We start from the raw sequence: 20607 nt of genomic DNA on the forward strand, positions 1-20607 counted from the left end.
ACTTCTCCCAGTTCGCTGTGCCCTGCTGTATCAGGGAGGTGACTGAGGCCCCCTACACCAGGGGTAACACATACATCACATTCCCCATGGACTGACTGTAGTAAGACGAGAGAGCACCAGGCTTCACCCACACAGCAGGCTTCCCCAGCATGCAACGTGCCATAGACTGTACCCACATTGCGTTGAGTGCTCTCCATCACTAGCCTGGCACCTTTACCAATAGAAATTGATTCCACTCCCTCAGTGCCCAGTTTGTTTGCCTCACCCTCCCCTTCTCAGGAGGAGGAGGAGAAGGAGCAGAAGGAAGAGGAGGAGGAGGAGGAGGAGGAGGAGCAGGAGGAGGAGGAGGAAGAGGAAGAGGAAGAGGAAGAGGAGGAGGAGGAAGAGGAGGAAGAGCAGGAGGAAGAGCAGGAGGAAGAGCAGGAGGAAGAGGAGGAGGAGGAGGAGGAGGAGGAAGAGGAGGAGGAGGAAGGAAGGAGGAGGAGGAGGAGGAGGAGGAGGAGCAGGAGGAAGAGGAGGAGGAGGAGGAGGAGGAGGAGGAGGAGGAGGAGGAGGAGGAGGAGGAGGAGGAGCGGCATCGATCACCAGTGCCCTGAGCTACTGGAGCTCTCATGAACCATCCCCAATACACCAACAGTCCCACAATCCTTATCATAACCATCCTCACTACCACTATCCGATTGCCTTCCTTGACAAATGGAATATAAAGTGGAGAATTGTGACGTTATCCACTTTGGTAGGAAAAATAGAAAAGCAGAGTATTTTTTAAATGGTGAGAGATTGGGAAATGTTGGTGTTCAGAGGGACCTGGGTGTCCTTGTACACGAATCACTGAAAGTTAACATGCAGGTACAGCAAGCAATTAGGAAGGCAAATAGTATGTTGGCCTTTATTACAAGAGGATTTGAGTATGAGAGTAAAGACATCTTACTGCAATTATATATGTTGTGTATGTATCTTTAAGAGAATAACTGGTCTCAGACTGCAGTACCGGCAGTGACCACCCCTGTATAAAAGGTGCTAGTGAGCCTCTGTAGTTTCAGTTTCCCGATTGACTCCATTCAGTAAAGACTTGTTTTGTTCAACTCCTGCTGTCCATGTCTCAATCATACACGGACATAATACTGGCGACGAGCAGATACGAACTTACCTACAGTCTGCACCACCTCCTGGGATCCATTCCTGCAGCGAAGTGAGCAGAGGTCGAGGCCAGAAGGAAGAAAGAAGCAGTAGAAACGGGCGTCGACCGTGGGCATCCGCCCCTGAGTCAGCGGAGTTGAAGATTGCTGGAGAAGCTGTCGAGAGCGGGGCCTGGTTCCTGTCGACGGTGCTTCAGCTAATCGGGCTGGTGGCAGGTAGTACACTGATCCTGGAAAAACTCAGCAGGTCAGGCAACATCCGTGGAGAGAAATTTGAGTTGACGTTTCGGGTTTGACCCTTCTTCAAAACTGGAGAGAAAAGGAACTAGATCGAAGGCAGGGCTGCGATCGGACAAAAGAATAAAAGAACCAAAAGAAGTAAAAGAGATTAGAAGCTAGACGAGATGGTAATAGGCTGGGATTAGGTGTAAAGTGTACTGGCAGGGCAAAAGATAGCTGCCAGGTGTGAGAGAGAAACAAAAGGAAAGGGGGGGAGGAAAGGAGTGGAAAAATATAAGTAAAAATGAAATAGGGGCCGAGGTTATGATCTGAAATTGTTGAACTCGATATTGAGACCGGAAGGCTGCAGAGTGCCTAATCGGAAGATGAGGTGCTGTTCCTCGAGTTTACGTTGAGCTTCCGTGGAACAGTACAAGAGGCCAAGGACGGTGAGGTCCGAGTGGGAATGGAGCGGTAAATTGAAATGACAGGCGACCGGAAGCTCGGGGTCACCCTTACGGACTGAACGGAGGTGTTCCGCAAAGCGGTCACCCAATCTGCGTTTGGTCTCCCTGGCAGCTATCTTTTGCCCTGCCCTGCCAGTACACTTTACACCTAATCCCAGCCTATTACCATCTCGTCTAGCTTCTAATCTCTTTTACTTCTTTTGGTTCTTTTATTCTTTCGTCCGATCGCAGCCCTGCCTTCGATCTAGTTCCTTTTCTCTCCAGTTTTGAAGAAGGGTCAAACCCGAAACGTCAACTCAAATTTCTCTCCACGGATGTTGCCTGACCTGCTGAGTTTTTCCAGCATTTTCTGTTGTTATTTCGGATTTCCAACATCTGCAGTATTTTGCTATAGTACACTGATCCTTCCTGGGCTGCGGCGGTCGCGAACTCGAGCGGGTGGTTTGCAACGGGGCCGAGCAGCATTGTCGGGAAGAGGAGAGAGAGAGGGTGGAGCACACAGGGCGCGGCCGGTGCTACGAAGCTGGGCTGCGTATAGACCCGAGAAGAGGGAGGCAAGAGTCCCACAGGGTTGTTCCACGACGGGAAAATAATAAAAAAAAGAAATATTAAACGCACAGGAGACCGCGAGGAGCTGCAGGTTGCAACAGAAGCCGTGGAAAGCAGCGCTAGCAACAGCGGGGAAGAAGGCAAAAGCGCGGGAGGCGCCATCTTAATCAGCGGGGGAAGAAGGCAAAGCGCGGGAGGCGCCATTTTGTTAAATCGGGGAAGAAGGCAAAGCGCGGGAGGCGCCATTTTAGATTTTCAAGATGCCGAAGACTGGCTGTATCACTGCCTTTGATAATACAATAGAGGACTGGACCACGTATGTGGAAAGAATCGAGGTATATTGCGAGGCAAACGAAATAGCCGATGAGAAAAAGGCATCGGTATTGCTAAACTTAATGGGCGCTAGAACGTACGGCCTATTGCGGGACCTGATTACCCCAGCCAAACCGAAGGCGAAGAATTTTAACGAAATTGTTGCTGTCCTACAGGAACACCTAAACCCTGCACCGCTGTTGATAGCCGAAAGATTTAAATTCCACAGGAGAACTCAGCATAAAGATGAGAGCAATGCTGAGTACCTTACGGAACTACGCAAGCTATCAAAGCACTGCCAGTTCGGAGCAGGACTGGCAGATACACTACGGGACAAATTTGTCTTTGGACTCCTGAGTGAAGGAACACAGAAGAAGTTACTCTCAGAGAAAGAGCTGATGCTAGATAAGGCTTTCAGCGTGGCAGTATCATACGAAGCAGCAGCCAGGGGAGCTGCGGAAATTCAACAAAAGCCACAGGAATACGGCACCCACGAAATGACACGGGGATTTGCAAAATGTTATCGCTGCGGCAGAACTAACCATGACCAGAAGGACTGCTGGTCCAAGGACAAAATATGCAGGCAATGCGGAAAGATGGGACACATTGCATGAGTTTGCAGGTCTGGGAAGAAGACCAGCGACAACAAAAAGGCTACTAAGGAACCGTACAAGAAAGTACAAAAGATGACGGACAGTAGTTCCGAAGACCAGATGAGCGAAAATGAATCCGGGAACAGGAGACTAAGCTGTCTCAAACTTCACAATGTAATCGCAAAAGAGGATCACCGAACCATTTGGGTCACCCTCACGTTAGCAGGGTCCCAAGTTAAAATGGAATTGGATACAGGATCAGCGCTAACCATCATGAATCGACGAGACTACGAGCGGCTATTCTCACACATACCCTTGAGAGAGACATCCATCGTCCTGACGACGTATACGGGGCAAAAAGTATACCCCAGAGGAAAAATAAGGGTGCCTGTCGAATACAACGGCAAGAAAATACGGAAATTGTATCTCTACATACTGCAAAATGGTGGACCACCGTTATTGGGACGTGAATGGATCAGGAAGATAAGCTTAGATTGGCACTCCATTCATGCAATGATGGTGGACGGTAAAAAAGATGAAGACGTCACTCCTGGTCGATTGTCAACAATCTTAGCTAACGCCAAAGAGGTATTCCAACAAGAACTGGGCACTCTTAAAGGCATAATCGCCTCGATAAAAATAGAAGAGAATGCAATTCCCAAGTTTTTCAAAGCAAGACTGGTACCATATGCAATTCGCCCAGCCGTCGAGGCAGAGCTGGAGAATCTGGAGAAGGCAGGCGTGTTGTCTAAGGTCGACTGGAGCGAGTGGGCGACACCCATCGTTCCTGTCATGAAGAAAACGTTAAGCAATAAGTCTGAGGAGCCAAGGAAGGTTCACATCTGTGGGAATTTCAAGGTGACGGTGAACCCAGTCCTTCACACAGTACAATATCCTCTTCCAAGGATAGAAGACGTCTTCGCCTCACTGTCTGGAGGGAAGCGTTTTACAAAAATTGACCTAGCACAAGCATATTTGCAGATGGAGGTTGAAGAATCCTCTAGGAAGTATCTCACGATAAACACTCACAAAGGTCTTTACCAGTATCATCGATTGGTATTCGGAGTAGCATCGGCTCCGGCGATATGGCAAAGAGCGATGGAACAAGTCCTGCAAGGGATTCCGGGGACTCAGTGTTACTTGGACGACATCCTTGTGACAGGTGAAGATGACAGTGAACACCTTAACAACCTAGAACAGGTGCTCACTAGACTACGGGAACATGGGCTACGAGCCAACCGCCCCAAGTGCGAGTTTTTTAAGAAACAGATATCGTATTGTGGCCACGTGATTGATGAAGAGGGGTTACATAAGTCCCCTGACAAAATTGAAGCGGTTGTTAAGGCCCCAGTGCCTGAAAATGTGTCGCAACTGAGGTCATTCCTCGGATTGGTGAATTACTACCATAAGTTTTTGCCGAATTTGTCGACAATCCTGCATCCACTGAACGCCCTGCTATGAACGGGAGTAGCATGGAAATGGAGCAATGACTGTAAGCGGGCCTTTCAGAAGAGTAAGGACTTAATCACTTCAAGAGAAGTATTGGCTCACTACAACCCAGCACTGCCGATCAGATTGGCGTGTGATGCGTCTCCCTACGGCATTGGGGCGGTACTGTCACATAAATTCCTTGATGGTTTAGAGAGGCCGATAGCTTTTGCGTCACGCTCGTTAACTTCTGCCGAGCGTAACTACGCCCAGATTGACAGAGAGGCCCTCAGCCTAGTGTGGGGGGTGAAGAAGTTCAATCACTACCTGCACGGTCAAAAATTTACTCTTCTAACCGATCATCAACCTCTTGGTGTGGTCCCTTTTCCTAGGGGCACACCAATATGACATCGAGTACAAAGGAACTAAACAGCATGGGAATGCTGATGGATTGTCACGCCTACCGTTGCCGATGGTGGAAGAAGAAGACCTTGCAGTGGATCCAATGGAGTTATTCCACTCGACCATAGTCGAATGTCTCCCTGTGACGAATGCAAACATAGAAAAGGAAACACGGAATGACCCGACACTATCACGGGTCTATGATTTAACGGTGAAGGGATGGCCAGCACATGGCGAACCACTGCTGCCAGCATTCTCGCCGAGAAGAGAACAGCTGTCAGTGTGCAGAGGAACCTTGATGTGTGGATCCAGAGTAGTAATTCCACCTAAGTTGACGGATAGAGTGCTCAATGAGCTTCATGAGGGTCATCTGGGTGGGGTAAAAATGAAGAACTTAGCCAAAGCATTTGTGTGGTGGCCGGGAATCGATAGAGAAATCGAAGAGATGACCAAGAGCTGTGCAGGATGCCAGAAGGTCCAAAACGCCCCACCACAAGCTCCTCTACATCCATGGGAGTGGCCCTCATCTCCATGGCAAAGGGTGCACATTGATTTTGCTGGTCCCTTCATGGACTTGATGTTTTTAATTGCGGTGGATGCACATTCAAAGTGGCCAGAGGTAATAAAAATGTCCTCAACCACCACGGAAAAAACTATCACAGTCTTACGAACCATATTCACCAGGAATGGGCTGCCTGAACAGATTTGCTCTGACAATGGACCATAGTTTGTGTCTGAAGAGTTCCGGAGGTTCTTAAAGAATAAAGGTGTTAAGCATTACACATCTGCCCCATATCATCCAGCCACTAATGGATTGGCCGAGAGGTTTGTTCAAACATTCAAGAAGGCTATCAAGGCAATGTGTAATGAAGATATACCCCTACAACACAAGGTGGACAACTTCTTGTTTGCCTACCGGCATGCGACACATGCGGTTCCCAACCAAACTCCAGCCATGATGTTCTTCAATCGAAGACTACGATGCCGCTTGGATTTGGTTAAGCCAAACGTCCGAAGAGATGTGGAGAACAGGCAGTTTCAGAATATGAATGAAAGGCTGACCAGGAGTTTTAAGATAGGTCAACCAGTTTTGGCCCGGGACTACCGCACTGTGAAATGGCAGCCAGGAACGATTTGTACATGGCAAGGACCTCTCATGTATACTGTGGATGTTGGGGAGAGCATTGTAAGATGCCATGCTGACCAGATTCTAGAGTCACTGGAAAACGTCAACTCCACACCACGATCTGATACACCTGGTAATGAAACCGACGTACCAATTGCAGCTACCGCAGAATCGGTGATATTGGAAGCAGATGAACCAAACAACGACATTGATCCCGACTCAACCTTGCCAGAGGAACCTGATACCCCAAAGAGGCGTTATCCAGACAGAATCAGGAAGCCTCCTCAAAGGCTGAACTTATAATTGCTTAAACTTAACCAATGTATCTAGCAACCGTAATTGTGATTGTAATTAGTTATCATTTAGTTGTTAAATGAATGTTATGTACTGTTTATCTAAAAGGGGAGGAATTGTTGTGTATGTACCTTTAAGAGAATAACTGGTCTCAGACTGCAGTACCGGCAGTGACCACCCCTGTATAAAAGGCGCTAGTAAGCCTCTGTAGTTTCAGTTTCCCGATTGACTCCTTTCAGTAAAGACTTGTTTTGTTCAACTCCTGCTGTTCGTGTCTCAATCATACACGGACATAATAATATAGGGCCCCGGTGAGACCACACCTGGAGTATTGTGTACAGTTTTGGTCTCCTTACCTAAGGAAGGATATACTTGCCATAGAGGGAGTGCAACGAAGGTTCACCAGACTGGTTCCTGGGATGGGGGGATTGTCCTATGAGGAGAGATTGAGTAGACTAGGCCGATATTCTCTAGAGTTTAGAAGAATGAGAGGTGATCTCATTGAAACATACAGAATTCTTACAGGGCTTGACAGGGTAGATGCAGGGAGGATGTTTCCTCTGGCTGGGGAATCTAGAACCAGGGGTCACAGTCTTGGAATAAGGGGTCGGCCATTTGGGACTGAGATGAGGAGAAATTTCTTCACTCAGAGGGTGGTGAATCTTTGGAATTCTCTACCCCAGAGGGCTGTGGAGGCTCAGTCGTTGAGTATATTCAAGACAGAGATCGATAGATTTTTTAATATTAAGGGAATCAAGGGATATGGGGATAGTGCAGGAAAATGGAGACGAGGTCGAAGATCAGCCATGATCTTATTGAATGGCGGAGCAGGCTCGAAGGGCCGAATGGCCGACTCCTGCTCCTATTTCTTATGTTCTTATGTTCAGTCCAACCTCATTGGTCTTGCCCTCACTTCACTACAAATATAAACACCAAATCCGAAACAAAAAAACAAATTTATCAATCATTCAATTCCACCTGTGGCCAATATGTAATGAGAATGATTGTGAACCCGCGCGCGCTGTGCCAGCCCTCAGTGCCTGTCCTGGGAGCTCCTTTCACTGAGCTTCTGCTCCTGTGAGGTGTTTCCCTGGGGGCTGTGGTTTGGGAGCTGGGAGAATGCTGACTTCCATTCAGGGTGCTCCAAAAGGCTGTGGTGGGTGACCTCGAGCAGTGCTGGGAAACGGCAAGAAAGAAAGAACTAGTATTTCTCCCGCACCTTTCACGACCCCAGGATGTCCCAAAGCGCTTTGCAGCCAATGAAGTACTTTTGAACGTAGGGAATGTGGCGGCCAATTTGTGCACAGTAAACTTCCACAAACAACAATGTGATAATGACCATATAATTTGCTTTCTTTCAGTGATGTTGAGGGATAAATATTGGCCAGGACATTGGGGAGAACTCCCCTACTCTTCTTCGAATAGTGCTATGGGACCTTTTACATCCACCTGAGGGAGGGTCTTAAAGGAGGAGAGAGAGGCGGAGAGGTGGAGAGGTTTAGGGAGGGAATTCCATAGCTTAGGGCCTCGGCAGCTGAAGATGTCGCGGAGGATGTCGATGGCGACTTTGCTTCGGGCAGTTGCTGCTGTGCATCTTGTAGAGAGTACACACTGCAGCCACGGCATGTCAGAGGGGGAGGGGCTTGATGTTGGCAGAGCTACTGATCAAGTGAACTGCTCCGCCCTCGATGGTGTCGAACCTCTTGAATGTTGTTGGAGCCTGCACCCATCCAGGCAAGTGGTGAGTATTCCATCACACTCCTGACTTGAGCCTTATATATGGTAGATAGGCTTTGAGTGGTCAGGAGGTGAGCCTTTCATCAGAGTACTCGACCTCTGCCCTGCTCTTGTGGGCATGGTGTTGATATGACTGGACCTGTGCTTGTCAGTAAGTTGTCAGTATTGATCCTCAAGATGTTGATGGTGGGAACTTTGCGATGATGGTGGCATTGTAGATCATGGGGAAATGTCTGAGCTTTCTCTTGTTCAGGATGGTCATTACCACCCACTTATGTGGCACAAACATTACCTACCATTTGTTGGCCTAAGCCTGGATATTGTCCAGGTCCTGCTGAAGCCTGGCATGGGCTGCTTCATTATCAGAGGAGTTGTGAGTGGAGCTAAATACTGTGGAATTGTTAGTGAACAGCCACACTGCTGGCCTTGTGACGGAGAGAACGTCATTGATGAAGGAGCTGTAGATAGTTGGGCTGCAGATGCTTCCCTGAGGAACTCCTGCAGCACTACCCTGGGGTTGCAAAGACTAGCCTCCAGTAATCATGACCATCTTTGTGTCAGCTACCGTTTGACCCCCTTTGACCTCAGTTTTGCGAGGGCTCCTAGATGCCATACTTGGTTGAACGCTGTCTTGATGTTGAGGGCAGCTACTCTCATCTCTCCTCTGACATTCAACCCCTGCGTCCATGTTTGGATCAAGGCTGTGATGAGGTCTGGAGCTGAGTGGTTTTGATAGAACTGGAACTGGGCGTCAGGGAGCAGGTTATTGGTGAGTAAGTGTCGCTTGATGGCACAATGAACTCCATCCTTCACTTCACTGATGTTTGGGAGGAGACTGCTAGGACTGTAATTGGCCGGGTTAGATTTGCCCTGTTTTTTTGTGGATGGGACATACCTGGGCAATCTTCCACATTGAGGGGTAGATGTCAGTGTCTCAGCTGTCCTGGAACAGCTTGACTAGGGGAACAGCATTCTCTGGTACCCAGGTCTTCTGCACTACAGCTGGGATGTTGTCAGGACTTCCTGTGTCCAGGGCACTCAGTCACTTCTTCATGTCTCATGGAGTGAATTAGCTGAATTGGCTGGACACTGGTAGCTCTGATAGTAGAGATGTTGGGAAGAGGCTGAGTAGAATCATCCACTCGGCACTTTTGGCTGAAGAAGTTTGCAATCACTTCAGCCTTGTCCCTTTCACTCACATGCTGGGCTCCACCATGGTTAAGAATGGGGATGTTCACGGAGCCTGCTCCTCCCATTTGTTGCCTGGTTGTCTGCCACCAATTAAATACATACTTTGGTTCTGTCTTCACAAAGGAGGACACAAATAACCTCCCAGAGATGTCGGGGGACATAGGGACTAATGAGAGGGAGGAACTGAATGAAATCAGTATTTGTAGGGAAATGATGTTAGGGAAATTGACGGGATTGAAGGCCGATAAATCCCCAGGACCTGATAATCTACATCTTAGGGTACTTAAGGAAGTGACCCTAGAAATAGCAGATGCATTGCTGGTCATCTTCCAAAATTTGATAGACTCTGGAACAGTTCCCATGGATTGGAGGGTAGCTAATGTTACCCCACTATTCAAAAAAGGTGGTAGAGAGAAAACGGGGAATTATAGACCGGTAACCCTGACATCGGTAGTTGGGAAAATGCTAGAGTCCATTATAAAAGATGTAATAGCAGAGCACTTGGAAAACAGTGACAGGATCGGACAAAGTCAACATGGATTTACAAAAGGTAAATCGTTCTTGACTAATCTACTGGAATTTTTTGAGGATGTAACTGGTAAAATAGATAAGGGAGAACCAGTGGATGTGGTGTATTTGGACTTTCAGAAGACTTTCAATAAGGTCCCGCATAAGAGATAAGCGTGTAAAGTTAAGGCACATGGGATTGGGGGCAAGGTAATGACTTGGATAGAGAACTGGTTGGCAGACAGGAAGTAAAGAGTTGGAATAAATGGGTCATTTTCCGTGTGGCAGGCAGTGACGAGTGGGGTACCGCAGGGATCGGTCCTAGGACCCCAGCTATTCACAATATATATAAATGATCTAGACGAGGGAACTAGATGTAATATCTCCAAGTTTGCAGACGACACAAAGCTGGGTGGGCGCGTGTGCTGTGAGGAGGATGCCAAGAAACTCCAGTATGATTTGGACAGGTTGTGTGATTGGGCAGAAGCATTGCAGATGCAGTATAATGTGGATAAGTGCGAGGTTATCCACTTTGGTGGCAAAAACTGGAAGGCAGATTATTATCTGAACGGCAATAGATTGGGAGAAGGGGAAGTGCAACGAGACCTGGGTGTCCTTGTGCACCAGTCGTTGAAGGTAAGCATGCAGGTACAGCAGGCGGTTAAGAAGGCAAATGGTATGCTGGCCTTTGTAGTGAGAGGGTTCGAGTACAGAAGCAAGGATGTCTTGCTGCAGTTGTACAGGGCCTTGGTGAGGCCACACTTTGAGTATTGCGCGCAGTTTTGTTCACCTTATCTGAGGAAGGATGTTCTTGCCATGGAGGGAGTGCAGTGAAGATTCACCAGACTGATACCTGGGATGGCAGGAATGACGTATGAGGAGAGATTGGGTCGATTGGGCTTATACTCACTGGAGTTTAGAAGAATGAGAGGGCCAATTCATTAAATATATTCAAGAAGGAGTTAGATATATTTCTTAAGGATAAAGGGATCAAGGGATATGGGAAGAGGGCAGGGACAGGGTACTGAATTTGGACGATCAGCCATGATCTCATTGAATGGCGGAGCAGGCTCGAGGGGCCGAATGGCCTACTCCTGCTCCTATCTTCTATGTTTCTATGTTTCGTCTTGTAGGGCTACAGAGCTTTCCTCTGATCCGTCGGTGTGGGGCCACGTAGCCCTGTTTCTAGCCGGCAGCTAGTGGTGTTCAGCGCTCAGATAGCCCTGTGTAGGTTTGTGCCTGGTGGTTCTACAGCTCCGCCCTTCTCCAGTCCACATTGGACCCCACGGAGTTCTGGATATTATATTTAGAGGCAGCCCTGGGAGTAGCTTCACTAGGTTGGTACCTCAATCGGTACTTGGAATAGAGTCAGAGGGGGAAAAATTCAGTTGGTTTGTGCCTCCCGTTAGCGCCTTAAGAGGGCGCTAATGGAGCGCAAAGCAACTCGCGCCCGGGCGCAGCGATGTCTGCACCTCTCAAGGAATTGACCGGACATTTTGCGGCGGTGCTAAACAATACCGCCCGATCTCCTGCGCACGCAGATCTTAACGTCATTCGAACGTGCAACGCCCTTGTGACATCCCGGAACGGAAATTGAGTGGTGCCCCCCTCCTTTCCGCCTGGCGCAATCAACGACAGGTAGACTGGAATGCTGCCCAGTCACTGTGGGGCTGGGGGTGCACTATTTAAAGGGGGCCTCTTCCTGGCTTTTTCTGTGGTAGACATTTTTGCACCACTCGTTCTGAGAGAGAGAGAGATTGAGAGAGAGAGAAAGAGAGACTTCTGCATAGAGTCAACGCTGTCTGAAGTAGTTTTGGCTTCTGACCATAACTTTGCAGGTACTTTGGTTTTTGACCTTCTTAACTTTGATTGCCCAGATACTATGGGGGCTGCAGTGAATGGGGGCATCGTCCTGCGCCATTAGATTCGGAGGGCACAGAGACGCAGAGAGAGAGTGGCAATCATGGCCAGACGGAGGAGGGCCAACAGGCCTCTGTTCAGGAGACCTTACCCTCCCAGGGTATTTCGCCAACAGTTCCCCTACATCAATATGTCTGAGGAGCAGTGTTTGCGCAGGCTGTGATTCAGCAAGGAGGTGGTCACTGAGCTGTGCCACCTGCTGCAGCCAGATCTGCAGCCTCAACTGAGGAGCAGGACGTCTCTGTCGGTGGCAGTGAAGATAACAGTGGCTCTCAACTTTTATGCCACTGGCTCATTTCAATCAGCTACTGGGGACATCACCAATATCTCCCAGTTCGCGGTGCATTGCTGCATCCGTCAGATCACAAATGTCCTCTATAAAAGGAGACGAGAGTACATCTCTTTCCCCATGACCCCGGACAAGCAGCAAGAATGCGCATTGGGCTTTGCTAGGATAGCGGGCTTCCCCATGGTGCAGGGCACCATTGACTGCACGCATGTGGCTTTGCATGCTCCACATGAGAATGCAGAGGATTTCCGCAACCGAAAGGGGTTCCATTCCTTAAACGTCCAGTTGGTCTGTGACCACAGACAGCTGATACTCGCTGTCAATGCCCACTTACCTGGCAGCAGTGACAATGCATTCATCCTGCACCAGACTACTGTGGCAGAACTTTTCCAGGCACCGCATCAGCCAGGTGATGGCTTCTCGGGGACAAGGGATGTCCAGTGTGCACCTGGCTGATGACACTGCTCCATAACCCCAACACCCCTGCTGAGCTGTGGTACAATGAGAGCCATCTCGCCACCAGGAACATTGTTAAGCAGATGATCGGCATGCTCAAGCAATGGTTCCACTGTCTGGACCACTCAGGAGGAGCCCTGCAGTACTCGCCTGAGCGAGTCTCCCTCTTCATAGTTGTGCGCTGCATGCTGCATAACCTGGCAATTCTCAGGACCCAGCCAATGCCACCAGGCCTTGGAGCATCACCGGAGGAGGAGGAGGAAGCGGAGGAGGAAGATGAGGAGGGCGATCATCATCAGCACCAAGGCGGGAGGGAGGCCCACAATGTGGAAACTGCAAGGGCCGTCCGTCAACGGCTGACAGCAAGCCGCTTCTAAACCCCTGCTGAGGAAATGGCTTCTGCCATTGAGAACAACATGAATGAAACCAACCCGCAACCCCTAAGCCGGCCAAGGCAGCAATGATTGCAAAGACCAAACATGTACATTTTGAATACAAAAACATATTTATTTTACAAACTCTGTGTGTGTCATTTCCACATGACAAACTAATAGAAAGAAACACAAAAAAATTAACATAACTGGTTCTCACAACCTGGAGATAACGTCCAAAACACTGAACAAAATTTGACCACGAACCTCTTTCTGCCTTTAATAAAAAAATGAACAACATTTCATCACACCTCCTACTTTTTGCCCTTCAAGGGTGATCTCCTTCCCTTGCGCACTTCCCCCCTTCCTGTTATGTTAATTAATAACAAGTCGTTTTTATTAAGAACAGCTAGCTTTTGCTAGGCAATTTATTGAGCACATGTGGACTAGGTACAGTATCTGTAGAGGCCTCCATCTTGACTGCTGCCTTGTGGGTAGCCTAGTGCATCATGGGTAGCCCACTCTTATATAAATACAGCACCACCTAGTGTACCATTCCAGAATGACAGGTTACTGATCATTACATCCCCCTTTCTTTGAGGTTAAACAAAATCAGTATCAATCAATATCAATCAATAACAACATAAACATCTTCAACAGTCAATACATTTTCAATGTAGTTTTCTTTGTACTCAAAGATTAAGTCTATCAGGCTTTTTTACTTCACGTGTGGATCTTCTCAGCACAGATAAGTCTGATGTGTTTTCATGAGAGCCTGTATGTGTATTTGTGTTAGATTGTTCTGGTGGTGAGTGACAAGATTCAGTTGCGGCATTGTCATCGATTTGCTCTTCGATAGTCTCTTGTATTTTTAGGAGGGAACGGCGGTTCCTCCTGAGAATCTGTCCTTCCTCAGTTCTAACAGTGTATGACCTTGGTCCTACTTCCTCAAGAACTGTAGCTTTCCTGTTCCATGCATCTGGATCCTCAACCCTGACAACATCATCCCTTGTCAATGGTTTTAGAGTTTTGGATGACTTGTCATAGTATGATTTCTGTTTCAGCTTTAACAGTTGAAGTCTCTGTCTCAGTTCCTTACTCTGCTTTTCTTTTGCACAGCAGGGTAGCGTGGTACTCAACTTGCGACCCATTAGGAATTCAGCAGGTGAAGAACCAGAGTCTAAAGGTGAGGCTCGGTAGCTCAGCAGGGCGAGATAAGGATCAGACTTGCTTTCTGTCGCTTTCTTCGGTAGCTGCTTGAGAACTTGAACACCTTTCTCTGCCTTACCATTTGACTGAGCATACAAAGGACAGGATGTGATGTGTTGAATGTCATAATGTGCTGCAAACTGTTGCCACTCCTTACAGTTGAAGCACGGACCATTGTCGCTAACGGCAATCCTGGGAATTCCATGTCTGGCGAAGATGGATTTCACATGCATTATGACACTGCTTGCTGTGGTGCTTGAGAGCAGCGCCATCTCAGGATAGTTAGAATAGTAGTCAATCACTATTAGATAGTCTATACCATTTAAATGAAAAAGGTCCATACCAACCTTTTGCCATGGTGCTGTTGGTATATCAGCTACTATCATTGGTTCCTTTGCTTGTTTGTTTTGGTGTTTCTGACATGTCTCACATTTGCCTATCATGTTCTCAATGTCCTTATTTGTGCCAGGCCAATAAACAGTGTCTCTTGCTCTCCTTTTGCATTTTTCAATTCCGAGGTGTCCCTCATGAATCCTTTTGAGTACGTCTTGATGTAAAGCCTGTGGAATGACTATTCTGTTCTGTTTTAGTAATAGTCCACTTGCGACACTCAATTCTGACCTTATGTGAAAATATTTTGGACAGGAACCTTTTGGCCAACCATGATGAATGTTCTCTATTACTGTTTGTAATACTGTATCTTTTACTGTTTCTTCTGCTATTTGCTTTGATTTTGTGTCTGACACGGGCAGCGCAGCAGTGACCATACTCACATGAACATCCACGTCTTCTTCAGTAGAGCTCACATGACTCATTGTGGGTGCTCGGGATAGTGCATCTGCTAACACTATGTATTTGCCTGGTGTGTAGATCAGTTCAAAGTCATATCTTAGCAGCATCATCAGGAGTCATTGAATCCTTGGAGACATCTCATTCAGGTTTTTTTTAATGATGGCAACCAGTGGGCTGTGGTCTGTCTCAACTGTGAAGGTGGGAAGTCCATATATGTAGCCATGGAACTTTTCTAGTCCAACTACCAAGCCTAGACATTCCTTTTCAATCTGGGCGTATCGACACTCAGTATCAGTCATAGACCTGGAGGCATAGGCAACAGGCTTCCAATCTTCACCCTCTGCTTGTAGCAAGACCGCACCTAAGCCATCATTTGATGCATCCGTTGACACTTTGATTCTTTTTGTTGGGTCAAAGAAGGTGAGTACAGGTGTGGTTGTCAGCACGGTTTTGAGGTTTATCCACGCTTGTTCATGTCTTTCTGTCCATTCGAACTCATTTGTTTTACGTAGCAGGTCTCGCAGACAGGCTGTCTTGGCTGACATGTTAGGAATGAACTTTCCAATGAAGTTTATCATCCCCATGATGCGTAGCACTCCTTTTTTGTCAGTGGGTCGGGGCATTTTGAGTATGGCGTTTACCTTTTCCATATCTGGCTCTATTCCTTTACCAGATAGATTATCTCCTAGGAAAGTGACTTCCTGGACGCCAAACTGACACTTGGCTTTGTTGAGCTTCAGTCCATTCCGGCGTATGCTCTGTAGCACTTTAGTCAGTCTCTCATTGTGTTCTTTCAGTGTGGAGCCCCAGATGATGATGTCATCAACATAGACCCGAACTGCTTCCAGACCTTCAATTATGTGTTCCATCGCTCTATGAAAGATTTCAGATGCAGATATTATCCCGAAAGGCATTCTGAGGAAACAATACCTGCCAAATGGTGTGCTGAAGGTACAGTATTTGGTGCTCTCTTCATCCAGTTTTAGTTGCCAAAGTCCTTGTGAGGTATCGAGCTTTGTAAAGTATCTGGCACCTGACATTTCACTGGTGATTTCTTTTCACTTGGGAATCTGGTAGTGTTCACGTTTTATGTTTGCATTTAAGTCCTTTGGATCCATGCATATTCTTAGATCATTGTTCTTTTTCTTTACACATACCATGGAGTTAACCCAGTCTGTTGGCTCTTCGACTTTCCTGATGACTCCTAGTGTGGTCATTCTGTCCAGTTCATTCTTGAGCCGGTCACGCAGGGGTGCTGGAACTCTTCGTGGAGCATGTACCACTGGCTGAGCATCCTCCTTTAGCTGGATCTTGTAAGTGAATGGTAGAACTCCAAATCCTTTGAACACATCCTGGAAATTATTCACTACAGAATCCACCAAGTCATCTGGTCTGCTTATGGCACAGTTTATACGGTAGACTCTCTTGACCAGTTCTAAGTCCTCACAAGCTTTGTCACCCAGTAGTGAATCAAGTCCTTCAGCCACAACAGAAAACATGAGATGATGCACTTTGTGTTTGACTGTCACTTTAAGTCTGCATACAACTAAGCTATCTATTTTCTGTCCATTATAGTCCTTCAGTAGTACTGACTTTTTCTGTATTTTGGGCTTTTCTTTCATGTTTTTAATGTCACTCATACTGATTAAGTTTGCTTTTGCCCCAGTGTCCAGTTTCAATGTAACTAATGCTCCATTTATCTGCAGTGGGATCATCCATTTGTCCTCTTTTACTGCATTAATTTTATGTTCAGCATTGTCCATATCTGAGGGCTGCACATTTTCTGTATCATTTTTGACATTGTCACATGACACCATTTGTACAAAAAATGTCTCACTTAAATCAGTGTCCTCAATCATATTGACTTGTTGCCCTTTCTTTGTTGTTACTTTTGAAAAGCATTGTTTGGCAAAGTGATTCTTTCCATGACATTTTGTGCACATTTTTCCAAATGCTGGGCATTGTTTTAACTGATGTTTGTAACCACAGCATTTACAATTAAAAATTCCTTCCTCCGATTGCTTTTCATTTCTGTTCTGCCCATGTTGCTTCCCCTTGTAGAACACAGCACCGACAGCAGCACTTACTACAATCGCATCATTATTGATTTCACTGAAAGTCTTTGCGTGCTGTCGAGCTAGCTCACTGGTTTGGCATATATTCACAGCATTTTCCAATGTTAGTTCGGTTTCTCTCAACAGACGTTCCCTGACTTTTTTTTATCGTGAATACCAAACACAATCTGGTCACGAATCATGGATGCTTTCAGCTCAGAGAAATTACATGTCTGTGCTTTCAGTTTCAGATCGGTCACAAAGCTATCAAAAGTCTCATTTTGCCACTGTGTCCTCGAACGGAACACGTATCTTTCATAGGTTTCATTCTTTTTGGGAGAACAATGTGTATCAAATTTCTTTAGCACATCGTCTAAATTTTCTCTGTTCTCCTCTGGATTAAATACAAATGTATTAAATACCTCTATCGCCTGTGGGCCTGCAACCGTGAGCAGCAACGCTATTTTTCTTGCGTCTGGCTTCGTACCGAATCCGATGGCAGCAATGTAGAGTTCGAATTGTTGTTTTTAAGTCTGCCAATTGTAGTCGACATTTCCTGTGAGTTTCAAACACTCTGGTGGCTTCAAATTCTCCATGTCGCATTGCATAATATTCAGCAGATCTTACCAATCCTGGTACCATGTTATGTTCATTAATAACTAGTTGTTTTTATTAAGAACAGCTAGCTTTTGCTAGACACTTTATTGAGCACATGTGGACTAGGTACAGTATCTGTAGAGGCCTCCATCTTGACTGCTGCCTTGTGGGTAGCCTAGTGCATCATGGGTAGCCCACTCTTATATACATACAGCACCACCTAGTGTACCATTCCAGAATGACAGGTTACCGATCATTACACTTCCCACCCTACAGCTCCTCCGTAATGGGACCCCAGTGGCTGCAGCAAGGCTGGTGGAAGGCTGCTGATTGTCACAACCTGAGACTGCAGATGCCCTTGAAGGACGGCCTCGACCAGCTCTGGGCCTGGAAGGCCCGGCTGCAGACTGCACCAACTCTGCATGGGTGGCAGCAGTCTGTCCTACAGGTGGTGGCAACTGCAATGGAGAAGTGACAGTGGTGGCAGCAGGATTGCTGTCATCTTGAGAGAGGACAGCAACTCCCTGCTTGACCGACACACTGGCACTCCCACGGGGCAGCACTTCAGCATCCGGAGCAATCTGCTGGAGCACAGATTGCTGGCCTGCTGCGGCGCGGTGAGAGCCCCGGGGAAATGTGTCCAAACCAGCGAGGGTGACATCAGTTAGTGCTCTCGTGGCCTCAATCTGCGTCTGCATGAGAGCATTCTGAGATGGGCTCATAGCAGCCAGTGACTGAATTGCAGCACTAAGCATTTGCGCAGCATCCGCCTGTGCTACAGCGAAGTGCTCCACACTCTTTGCCAGTGATTCAATGCATTTGGGCACCCTTCCCACTGCACCCATGAGGCTGAGTGTGCATGTCCACTGCCTGGGTGCTCATTTCAGCGATGAGCCGCTCCTCCTCTGCGTCCAGTGCAGTAGGACTCGCTGACCTACTTTCCCTCCGGGGAGAAGGCCCCTGAGCTTCCCTACCCCCATCGCGTTGCTGCAGCCCGCTGGGTCCTGGGGCTTCACCCTCATCAGACCATTCCCCCCTGCTCCCCTCCAGGGAAGGCGTGTTCCCAGTGTGGGCATGGGCTTCCTCGGGAGAGGGTGGCGCTGATGCTCCGGCTTCCTCTTCCTCCTCACCTGCGGCTTTGCTCCCACTGGCAGCTTGAGGGCCCGTCTCCTCAGCTGGTGAATCACCATCTCAAAGCAGGGAGGTACAAGCGTGGCAGTAAGGGAGGAATGAGTGCAGCAATTTAGTAAGTTGGATTGAAAGGGTCAAAGGCTGGTGTTGTGAGGGACAAGTGGAAGGAGAGAGGACAAAAAGGTGATGACCTCACCATTGCTGTCCAGAATGGTGTCAGCGTCTCTAGTGGCGACGGGACCAATCACCTGGCTTGCCACAATCCTGTGGACGTGCTCCTCAAGATCGCTGAGGGGTTGCAGCTGAGGTTGCCCTCCACCGGTCCGTTGCTGCTGTCTCCTATTATGAGACAGCTTGGCCTGCAAGAAAAAGGACGGCATCTGAGTAAATATACAGCCATGATCTTGCCTGATGTGCCTCCCAAAGTTGAATAGCCCTTACTGTATGCAAAGTGTGGAATGTGCGTGTGTGTTTCATGAGAGGGCCATAGGTGTTGGATGAGTGTTGGGCATTGGGGTTTTAAGGCCTTCTGGCCATAGAGTGAGGTTGAGATGGAGGGATGGAGAGGTATTGAAAAAAAGCCACTCACCCTGACGACCCGAGTGAGGTCGTTGAACTTTTTGCGACATTGAGTATGGGTCCTGGTCACCATGCTCCTGGAGGAGACGTGCTGAGACACCTCCCTCCACACTCTTCTGTACTCGAGTGGCAAAGGCCTCCTGCCACTCTCAGGGTAGAGTATAGATCTTCTGCGCTCCACCGCGCCAACCAGAGCCTTCAAGGCCCGCTCGCTGAAGCGCTGAGCTCGTTCTCTCACCCTCTCCATAGTCCTTGCCTGCAAGATTTAGGCATAGGTCTCTCCAGGCTGAGATTCAAGGCTGCAATGAGCAGGGTGTGGCTGGAGAGCAAGATCCACCCTCCCCTTTAAGAACTGGCCGGCGCCAGTGTGTCTATCTACCATCGCTGACTGACATCACCTGCGCTGCGCCCGCGCTCTGGGTTAGCGCCTCGCTCCTCGGCCTTTGCGCCTTGAGAGGTGTGTAGCACCTGATTTAGTGCTCCAATCACCTCCAGGGGCAATAAAAGCCAAGTTTGCTGTCGGAGGCGATAATTAGCTCCAGGCACTAAACTTTGCGCGCGGCCGATAACGGCGCCCCAAACGGGGTGATACCGAATTTTTCCACTCAGAATTGGAAGTGGCACGGTCAGGGGTCAAGGTGCCTTTCATCTGCAGTGATGGTGGGGAGAGTTATAGGAATGCAGTTTGTTGTACAGATGCTGTATGGTGTGTAATAAAGGTCCTGCAAACACTCATACCCATGTGCCAGCCACATGCCTTTGCTGTGTAAAGTTACGCGAATCTGGCATGGATTAGTGCTTCCCATGCTTCACGGCCAGCAATGTGCGTGTGCTGGTGGCACTGGGGCAGCTGTCTCTGCCAGGTCTTCCTCATCTGCAGCCTCATTTGGCTCTTCTTCCTCCTCCTCCTCCTCCTCTTCTGAGGAGGCTGTTCGCTGAGCCACTTGTTCCTCAGGAAGCGGTAAGCCACGCTGTTGTGCGGTGTTGTGCAGAGCACAGCAGAACACAATGATTCTGGAGACCCTGGCTGGTGCATACTGTAGGGCTCCACCAGATCTTTCGAGGCATCTGAAGCGCATTTTCAGCAAGCTTCTGGTAGAAATGTGCCTCACATTGTAACGTTCCTCAGCTTCATTTGATGGTCTCCTCATCGGTGTCATTAGCCACATCTTCAGGGGATAGCCCTTGTCTCCAAGGAGCCAGCTGGAAAGATGGGTTGGCAGATTGAACAGCTGAGGCACAGTG

This window comes from Somniosus microcephalus, chromosome 12 (genome assembly GCF_052327205.1).
Source record: "Somniosus microcephalus isolate GS21.2 chromosome 12, FLI_Smic_1.0, whole genome shotgun sequence".
Classification (NCBI taxonomy): domain Eukaryota; kingdom Metazoa; phylum Chordata; class Chondrichthyes; order Squaliformes; family Somniosidae; genus Somniosus; species Somniosus microcephalus.